Source organism: Sceloporus occidentalis, unplaced genomic scaffold (genome assembly GCF_023333645.1).
Source record: "Sceloporus occidentalis isolate IW3139 unplaced genomic scaffold, rSceOcc1.0.p SCAF_9, whole genome shotgun sequence".
Taxonomy (NCBI): domain Eukaryota; kingdom Metazoa; phylum Chordata; class Lepidosauria; order Squamata; family Phrynosomatidae; genus Sceloporus; species Sceloporus occidentalis.
Genome location: NW_028316989.1, coordinates 5497826 through 5506835, shown reverse-complemented (window position 1 = coordinate 5506835; position 9010 = coordinate 5497826).

Here is a 9010-nt window from a genome sequence, read left to right as displayed (position 1 = left end):
AAGTGCATTGCTGTTAAACTAGTTGTGGTGAAGCTATGTCGATAGAGATTTATTTCAATTGGTTTGGGCTAAATTAAATTGCTTTACTTGAGATTACCCAAACATAAATCCATCCCCTACAGCAAAGATGAAACGAATCATCTCTCAGTTATTGACGTCAGTGAGAGTGCTTTCCATTAATGCGAAATATATTTTTGAAACAATCCAGCACAGTCCTGTCTCATTAAAAGAGATTGCCTGGATTTGGATAAGCAGAAATCTACAGAAGCAGGTCAATCTACAGATGCAGTCTGAATGGCTTCAAATGTGTGCACTGAGTGCAAGAAGGATCACACACTGATTTCCTTTAACATTCAGGAAAGTTCTTCAAACATAATAGGCGGCTGTGTGCAGAAAATTTGCAAACCCTGAAATCCGCTGCTTGTATTGACTACTAGGTTGATTCACACAAGCATGATCTGGGAATATGATGAATATGCAGAAAATGCCTTATTCTTTGCGACACAGGCTAAAAAATCCTCAGTATTTGTTGTGGTTCCGATAGAACAACACTTTTATTTTTCATCCAGGATTTCACAATTTATGCAAAATATCTTTGCAAAGAAACAATCCCTTTTACCCTTTTGGAAGTAAAGCATGTACACACAACAAACACAGAAGAACAGGCTTATTGATTTAAAACAACAACAAAGACAACAATGCACCCCTCTCCTTATATTTATAATAGTCTATGCAACAAGGCAGCAGCAATTGAAGTTGGCAGGAAAATCATTTGCAGAACTTGTGGGATAAATGTTCTGACTCTGCAACACTCAAACCACTATGCTGCACTGGCTCTACTGGAGAGTGCTTTTCACTATATGGCTTCTTGGGTTTTGCTGGTTCTTGCCTCTTACATACCTGTCCATACATTCCATTATTTGGAGGGGACGTGTTTAGCAATTTCATGGATCAGCCCAAAGGGACTGGAAAAGACTATTGCTAGTCCCAGACAACAAAAACATCATTGGGATATATTTTTTTAAAAAACAGAAAACAACAGCAAAAAACACCACTACCTCACAACACATTTGCTCACTCTGGAGAAGTTCCAGATTACCAAAAACCCTAGGCATAGGTGAGCCATTTTCCTTCCTAAGGCTATAGCTTTAGAGGTGTTATATTGAGTGTGTATTTAAAAGCTGCAAGACTAAAATGAGTTCACAGCCAAGGCGAAACTTGAAACATAACTGTTGAACTTTGAAACAGCATGGAAATGATTTTATTTGGTTATTTTATCTGTCATCTTACAAGCTATGAATTCTATGGTCTCTAAAGGTTTCAGTGTTACTGAGATACCATAACACAAGGGTTGGCAAACTGATCTCCTAAGGCTTCTAGTAGCCCTTAGCCCATTTTTAAAGGCACTTTGTAAGCTCCTGGTCCAGACTTCTGAGAAGAGTGATCTGCCTCTACTAACAGTCTACTACATAGGAAGGATGGAAGAAAGAATGTGAGAGAGAAGGGGTAGTAAAGAAGGTTTGGTTCAGGTCCTGCCTATGACTGTCATGTAGCTTTCAAAAGATTATCTCTGAGCCAATGTGGACCTTTTCCACCACCACTTGAATCAAGCTTGAACTCTTAAAAATGTGTGCATATGTGTAGATGGATGGATAGATAGAAATATATTTTTAGTTTTAGAATATGTCAGAAATGACTGATGAATAGACAGGTGTATTGTTTCTGTTTCTCCTATCTGTTCTGTTTTGGATTTTATCTGCTGAAAAAGTCCCATAGCAGGGTTTTAACTGAGCTGCAGTGAAGCTTGTTCATACAGTACAGCACATTTGGGTAGTAATCCTAAACTAAATACTCTGTCCTCAAAGTGAAATGTTATCAGGAAGATGTCAGTATGTTTGGACAGTCTAAAATTAGAAAAGCTACACTCCTATAACCATCGTTCTATAAGGTGTGAAAGTCAAAGTCCGTTTGAGTTGGGGTCCTTTTCATGTTCATAGCAGGACATATTTGCTAAACAGATGTCACAAGGAAACATGCAGCCAAGGATATTAAAGGGTTGAAAGATGTTCCCTAAGCCAATTAACCCCAAACATTGTGGTACTGAGTCAACTTTTTCTAATCTCCCATATGGTGAAGTGATGTATATATATACATGCTGCTCATACACATGGTGCTGTTATCCATATCAGTGGTGGGAATCATGCAACCCAAAATCCACATATGTACCTTGCGAGAGACCACTATGACTCTTGGTACCTACCACTGAACCCCTCACCCTCCTTGTTTCCCAGCTTAAAAAAAAATATCACAACACCTCTAATAAGCATTAAGTGCTTGCACATCCCCTAAATTTTGCGATTGTAATTAACTGCCTTCAAGTCATCCTCAGTTCATGGTGACCCTGTGAATGAGATACTTCCAAGATAACCCATCTTCAACAGTTCTGCTTAGATGTTGCAGACGCAGGACTGTGTCATCCTTGGTTAAGTCTATCCATCTGGAATGTGGGCACCTTCCTCTCTACCTACTGCCTTCCACCTTTCCATGTCATTGTATTTCCCATCACTATGTATGGATGTGAATGTTCGACAGTGAAGAAAGCTGATAGAAAGAAAATAAACTCATTTGAGATATGATGGTGGAGAAAGTTCTGAAGGCGTTGTAGACTGCTAAAAAGACAAATGAATGGGTTCAAGAGCAAATCAGGCCTGAACTATCCTACTAGAGAGGCAGGCTAGCTCCAACAGGCCTCCCTGGTAGAAGATTAACCATCCACTAGAAGCCAAGTCCTCCCTCCCTGATCCAGGCCTTGGAGGTAGAGAAGAACTGCTGGCCCTCATTCCCTTCCCTACCACCACTCCCTTCTCCTTTTGTGTTATGTCTTTTTAGATTGTAAGCCTGAGGGCAGGGAACCGTCTAATTAAAAGATTGTATGTACAGCGCTGTGTAAATTTACAGCGCTTTATAAATAAAGGTTAATAATAATAATAATAATAATAATAATAACAACAACAACAACAACAACAACAACAACAACTCTCCCTAGAAGCCAAAGACTATGGACGTTATCACACAGGCAGAACGGAAGGGGAGGGAAGGGAGCAGAACAGGGCTAGTATTCATTTTATTGCATTCTGGAGTGCCGCCAATGCCACCAGAAGTCCCCATTCCATTCCTCATCAGTGTCCAGAGAGGCCGAGTTTCAGGAACTGTTCAGAACAGCTAAATCCATCAGCTATTCCATACCCTTTTGCCAATTCCCATCATAAAGCCACCAAGACCTTTGTCATACCAAATATCACACCGAACCCCCCTCATGGGTATGAAATGGGATATAATTATCCCCCAGCCCTAGCAATGTTGTTCCACTCTCTCAGTGTAACCTTCAGATGCTGTTTACCATGGACCTCTCTTCAGGATTGATCATTATTTCCCTCTTTCACTCCCAGTTCCTCTCTATTCAAACGTTCACACATTTCTTTCTGATATCCTTGCATGGTTCTTAAGGATGCATTGGTAGTCCTGGTTTACATAGATGAAAAGATCCCCCAAGTTACCCTCCTTTCGCAGGCCTCCTTTGGAATTATAATTTCCCCAAAATCTTAGTAAGATGCTGGCACTGCTGGTGGGGACTTCCAACACCCCCAAACATACCTTTTAGGCTAACAAAGGTGGGAACATTAGTCTTCACCTCTTGAGAAACAGTGGAACAGACCCTCACCGATTCCAGATACTGACTAGTAAGCAGTAATGGGGAGGAAGGGACAACATAGTGTATATAGGATTTCTGCCTACATTCCAATATGCATATTCGTTTTGGAAATGTGAAATCGTTGGACTGCTTAAAAATATGAACCAGCAAATGAATTTCTCCAGGATCCCTGACTGGCTGACTGAAGAAACAATCTGACCTTGTAGAGAATATTTCCTACCTCTGGCAAAAACTGAAATCTTTCCCCCTTTTCAATCACTTGCACAGCTGGCCAATCAGACAACAAAGAGCTTCCCTGCCAGCCCAAATACTTGTTGTTGCCAACAAAAATACACTTGTTGTCTCTGTAGGGAAGCTCTGAAGGCAAGTGGTTCTATTTCCTTAACTGTATGTCGCAGACAAAAGGTGCTCATCAAATTGATAGACATCTGGATCGATGTTTATTAAAGCTATTTCAGGAACTGTGTGAGAAGAGGGGGATTCGGAAGAGATGTCCAGTGCTGGAGAGCAGGAGAGAGATGTTGGGTGAGAGAACTCCATTGGCCATTCTATCATGCTTAGGCCCAAAGGCAGATGAAAGGCCCTCCTTCCATCCCAATTGCCACTATCCTGTCCTTGGAGGGAGAAAAGAAGGGGCAGGGACATCTCCATCACCTTGGAAAACACACAAGACTATGACTTCCACAATCCTTCACAATGACCATTTTAGCTTGAATGTATGGGTTTCATAGTCCAAAGTATCTGTAGGGTAAAATGTCAGTTGAAGTAAATTGGATTAAGACTTGAGGACATCTAAATTCAGTTCTCCATTCAGATCACCATGATACTTTGTCTGATCACTATAATTTATCGCAAAGGATGTCAGCGGGTTAAAAAGAGGGCTTTTTTGCTGCTATGAGCTCCATGGAAGACAAATGTGAAAATAAATCATGGCTACCAGGACTGGTGAGTTGTGTGCTCTCACCCTTGAAATTTGCCCTTGCCAACCAAAGTATATAAATCTTTCCTCAGTTTCATGTCCGGAGCCAAGGGTCAGAAAGGAGTGTCTGGATGATATTTTTAAAACTGAACATCAGTGAAAAGTAACACCTCAAAAGTAAGGTATAAATATCTCAAATGCCAGCATTCATGCATCCCAACTGAAACTTGGGATTTCTGGCACTCTTTTAGTCCTCTTACATAATATTTAAACAACTTTTTATAAATAAATAAATAAATAAATAAATAAATAAATAAAGGGATACATACCATTCCCCAAAGAAGCTATGTAAAGAATCCATGACTCTAACTCATCCGCTACAGCCAAAAAGAACATCATTTATCATCTCTTAGCCAAACTTTTGAAAAGTACAGTCAAGCAGTTCAAGTATTTGAACAATCCAACTTAGCTTCCTCTTGCAATGTCTGATAATCTTCCCTAAATGGTGTGCGTTGGGGGTGCTCCAGGCCTTTTCATCCGTCCTGTAAACTTGGTTTTGTAAGATGATGAATGCTGGAATGGACTGCGTTCCAAATGAGACTGGCATAGCTTCTAGGAAGTCAGTTCTTTTCTGTATTGATCATGAACCTGTACACTTAGCAGGAATTTTAAGGGCATGTCTTCATAAGGTTTTCTTTTGAGTGATTTAATTCCCAATAATTCCTCACCATAATTCCTCTAAATCCAATTGCTAGTCTTAACTAGAATAACACGCTGAATACTGTTGATTCCAGTGTCAGTGCGGGCAAGAATCAGTTCTTGCTTTTGGTCTGAATTTATAAAAGCGCTGAACTCTTATCTTCTTCTCCAGCACCTTGGAGAATTCCTGCAAAATTAATGCAAACACTGAGTGTTGACCAGCCTCCTCTGCAGCAGAGCCATTGAATTAAATGCTGGATACTAAGCAAATTCCATTAATTCAATGAATTAACTTTGGCTGGAATTAGCAACTGGATTTAGGCCAATACACAGGGACCTCGCAAGTAAAAAAAAAATATGGGTAGGCATTTTATTGCAATCCATTTTTAATAAGAAAGTACCATTATTTGCAAGTTTCTTCATTATCCACATAGGAATAATTTAAAATTAAAAACATTCAAATGTGGAAGAAACCAGAATTATCAGATTCATGCTGGGTTTTTGAACAGTCTACTGATAAATAATAGGACTTTGGACCAACATTTTGGATTTGCTACCTCTTCATATTTAATATGGTGAGCCCTTGGTATCCACAGTGAATACCACAATCCATGGATGCTCAAGTCCCATTAAATAAAATGGTGTAGGAAAAGGTGTTACAGTACTTATATAAATGCTTTGGAAGTTTGAAGCCATGGGGGGGGGGGGGGGATATGTTGATACAGAGGGCTGGCTTACCTACTTGCGCAAGCATGTACAACATAGCTTTGTCCATGTATGTTTGTGTATGCTTGTAATGTATGTGTGTTTAGCTAAACTAGTGGAGGAAGAAATTGTAGCATACACTTCCATAGTTGTCTGTGACATAGTCTATGAAAGCATGCGCTACAACTTCTTCCACACAGTTAGTCTCAAAGGTGCTACAACTTCGCTTTGCATAGTGATATTCCAGATTTACACAGCTTTATCTCTTGTGGAGGAAGTGATATATTTGTCCACAAGTACCCTTTTACACTCACCCTTCCTTTCTCAGTCTGCTGAAGTCAATTTAAACAAATGAATTTTCTCCTTCATTGCTTTTCAAGGATATCGGCAAACATATTAATTATGTTATTAGCAAACATTGCTAAGAAAAGTCACAGATATGGGGTGACTCCACTGTGTCCTTAGATTTCTGGATGTAATTGAATCACAGCATCCTTCTGAGGAGGCCAAAGATTTGCATGAAAAGTTCAAGAGAAATTATGCACAAGAGGAATTGCATGGAAGAGGGCATTGCCAGTACTCCATTACGGAGGAACACAGAGACAATCCGAGAATTTCAGGCAGGGTCAAAAGTCCTGTGCTTTATATATTAGCATCTGAGATGCCTGACAGACCTGAAGATTATATTTATGTTGTTTATTTTCTCTTTAGAACATGGCAGTAAAATATAACAGTGTCTATATGCTGCATAATCCTGATTTAGACAGGCAGAACAATGCCAGTGTCATGCCTGAGGGAGGCATTGGGCATATTCTTTTTCCCCAGAGCAACTGTCTGACAGCCAAATGCTCACTGCAACACAGAGAAAAGACACCAGCAAAAAGCTCTTTTTTTACTCTCATAGTGTTATGTTTCAGTGTTATACGGAGTCAGAACATTGGTGCATTTAGCTCAGTGTTATCAGGAGTGAACAATTTGCCCACTCAACTCCCAGGGCTGTTCTTGTGGCCCTTGATTTTTCCACATTCCCCAGACTTCATTTTTTGCATACACACACACCAAGCAAATGTTTGCTTTTTTCTGTAAGTCTCCAATAGTAGCAATTCACCTCTAAAATGGGGGACCCTGTATTGCTTAACATCCTTTAAAACAAAAAAGCCTTCTAGCAACTTCTCAGTTTTGATCTTGCATTTTAGCATTTTGGGCTGTCCATGTGGCTCAGAGACAGTTCCAAAAGGAAAAAGAGTGGGCCACAGACCCACTGTAGTTGGTCACTGCTGGTCTGTAGTGACTTGTAGTGGATCCCCATTTATAAGAGAGGAGTCTTTTTCCAGCCCTACCTGGAGATACCAGGGCCTCCTGCAATGGGTTGCTACATTCCACTTCTTCAAACCTGGACACCTAGTCTGCATATTATGCAAATAAAACAATATACCATTACTCTAATTTGCAGCATTGATGGTCTGGTTTAACTTTATTTGACCTGGATGACTTTTCACCGCAATGCACATGTGCATCAGTTCATCTGTGCTAGGATGCCTGTGCATTCACCAAATTACTGTTTATTAATACCAACTGAGGAAATGATAAATGTTTGTACTTTTTACATTTCCATTCCCTCTCACCTCACTAATTGAATCCCCCCCTTCCCCATCCGATGTGAAAAATTGTCCGCCAACTGATTCAACACTCCGTACACCTGATGAAGTGGGCTTCAGCCTGGAAAAGGTTGTGCCAGATAAAAGCTATTAGTCTCCAAGGGCACAAAATAGATACTAGATAATAGATCTGTTGTTCTACTGCAACCTTTCAAAAAATATTCCTTTGTGTGAGAAAGAAAAGATATTTCAAAGCAAGTACCACTGCAAAGGCAAATGTTATTCCCAATAAGTACAAATATTTAAATCTCTTATGCACATTTCACTTTGTAGGATGTATGTGCGACAAGCAGTTCAGATGCCCATACCATACTCCCCAAACAAATAAATGTGGAATTCAAAGGTATAGCCACGTTAGCCTGTAGAATCAGTGTGTAGAGAGATCTTGTAGCACCTTTGAGACTAACTGAAAGAAAGCAGTTAGAAATACAGTAAATAAATGTGGAGTTAGTTCATCAAAAAATACTTTAGTTTTTCTTTATCATGATGGGGTGCTAAACGTCCTGCTATTTATCCAAAGATACCATTGCATACAGCTGCAGCCTACGCTGAGCATTTATCTGAGTTTATACTCACAAACCCAGCCAACATATCTACATTTCTTCCAATTTGCTCAACTGCACCAAGCCAAAAACAAATTAGCCTTCAGGGTACTTTTGGCTCCCTTCGACAAACATATTGCAGTGTGCAGTGTGACTGCAACATACACCATTTCCATGTTTTGCCCTCCTGCAGAAATGTGCTCTTTTTCCTGGGCTGAGAATCAATACACAAATTCTGTATTCACAGCACAAACATTAGAGACAACAGCCGGCATCCTGCATTGCAATTAAGGTTTCATAATCTAGAGCTACCAGTGTGTAACTGTTCCATGTTCAGTTATGCTACGTAGTCATAACGATTATACTATTACCACAATCATAAATGCCACCCAAAGCTCACCTTAAACTGCAAAGAGCTATGCTGAGTGATGGACATCTCCAGTACTTTGAGATGATGTGGCTGGTTGTGTCCCACCTCAGAGCCATAGAGGGATGAGAAGTGTTTCTTCTCTACAGGACAATGACCATTCATCCTGAAGTGCCCCACTCAACTGTGCTGTGGACCTCCATTGCTCAGGGAAGCTTCCTGGATTTAAGATGTTTTGGAGAGGGACTTAATGCCTTGGGTTGTCCATAGCTACATTTACATGCCTATGAAGGTAATGCAGGATCTTGGCCAACTTTTTATTGAACAGGCAATGATATGGACATTTGTCACCACCCATCTCAGACTTCCGTGGCCACAAATAACACCATCATTGTTCTGCCTGTCTCA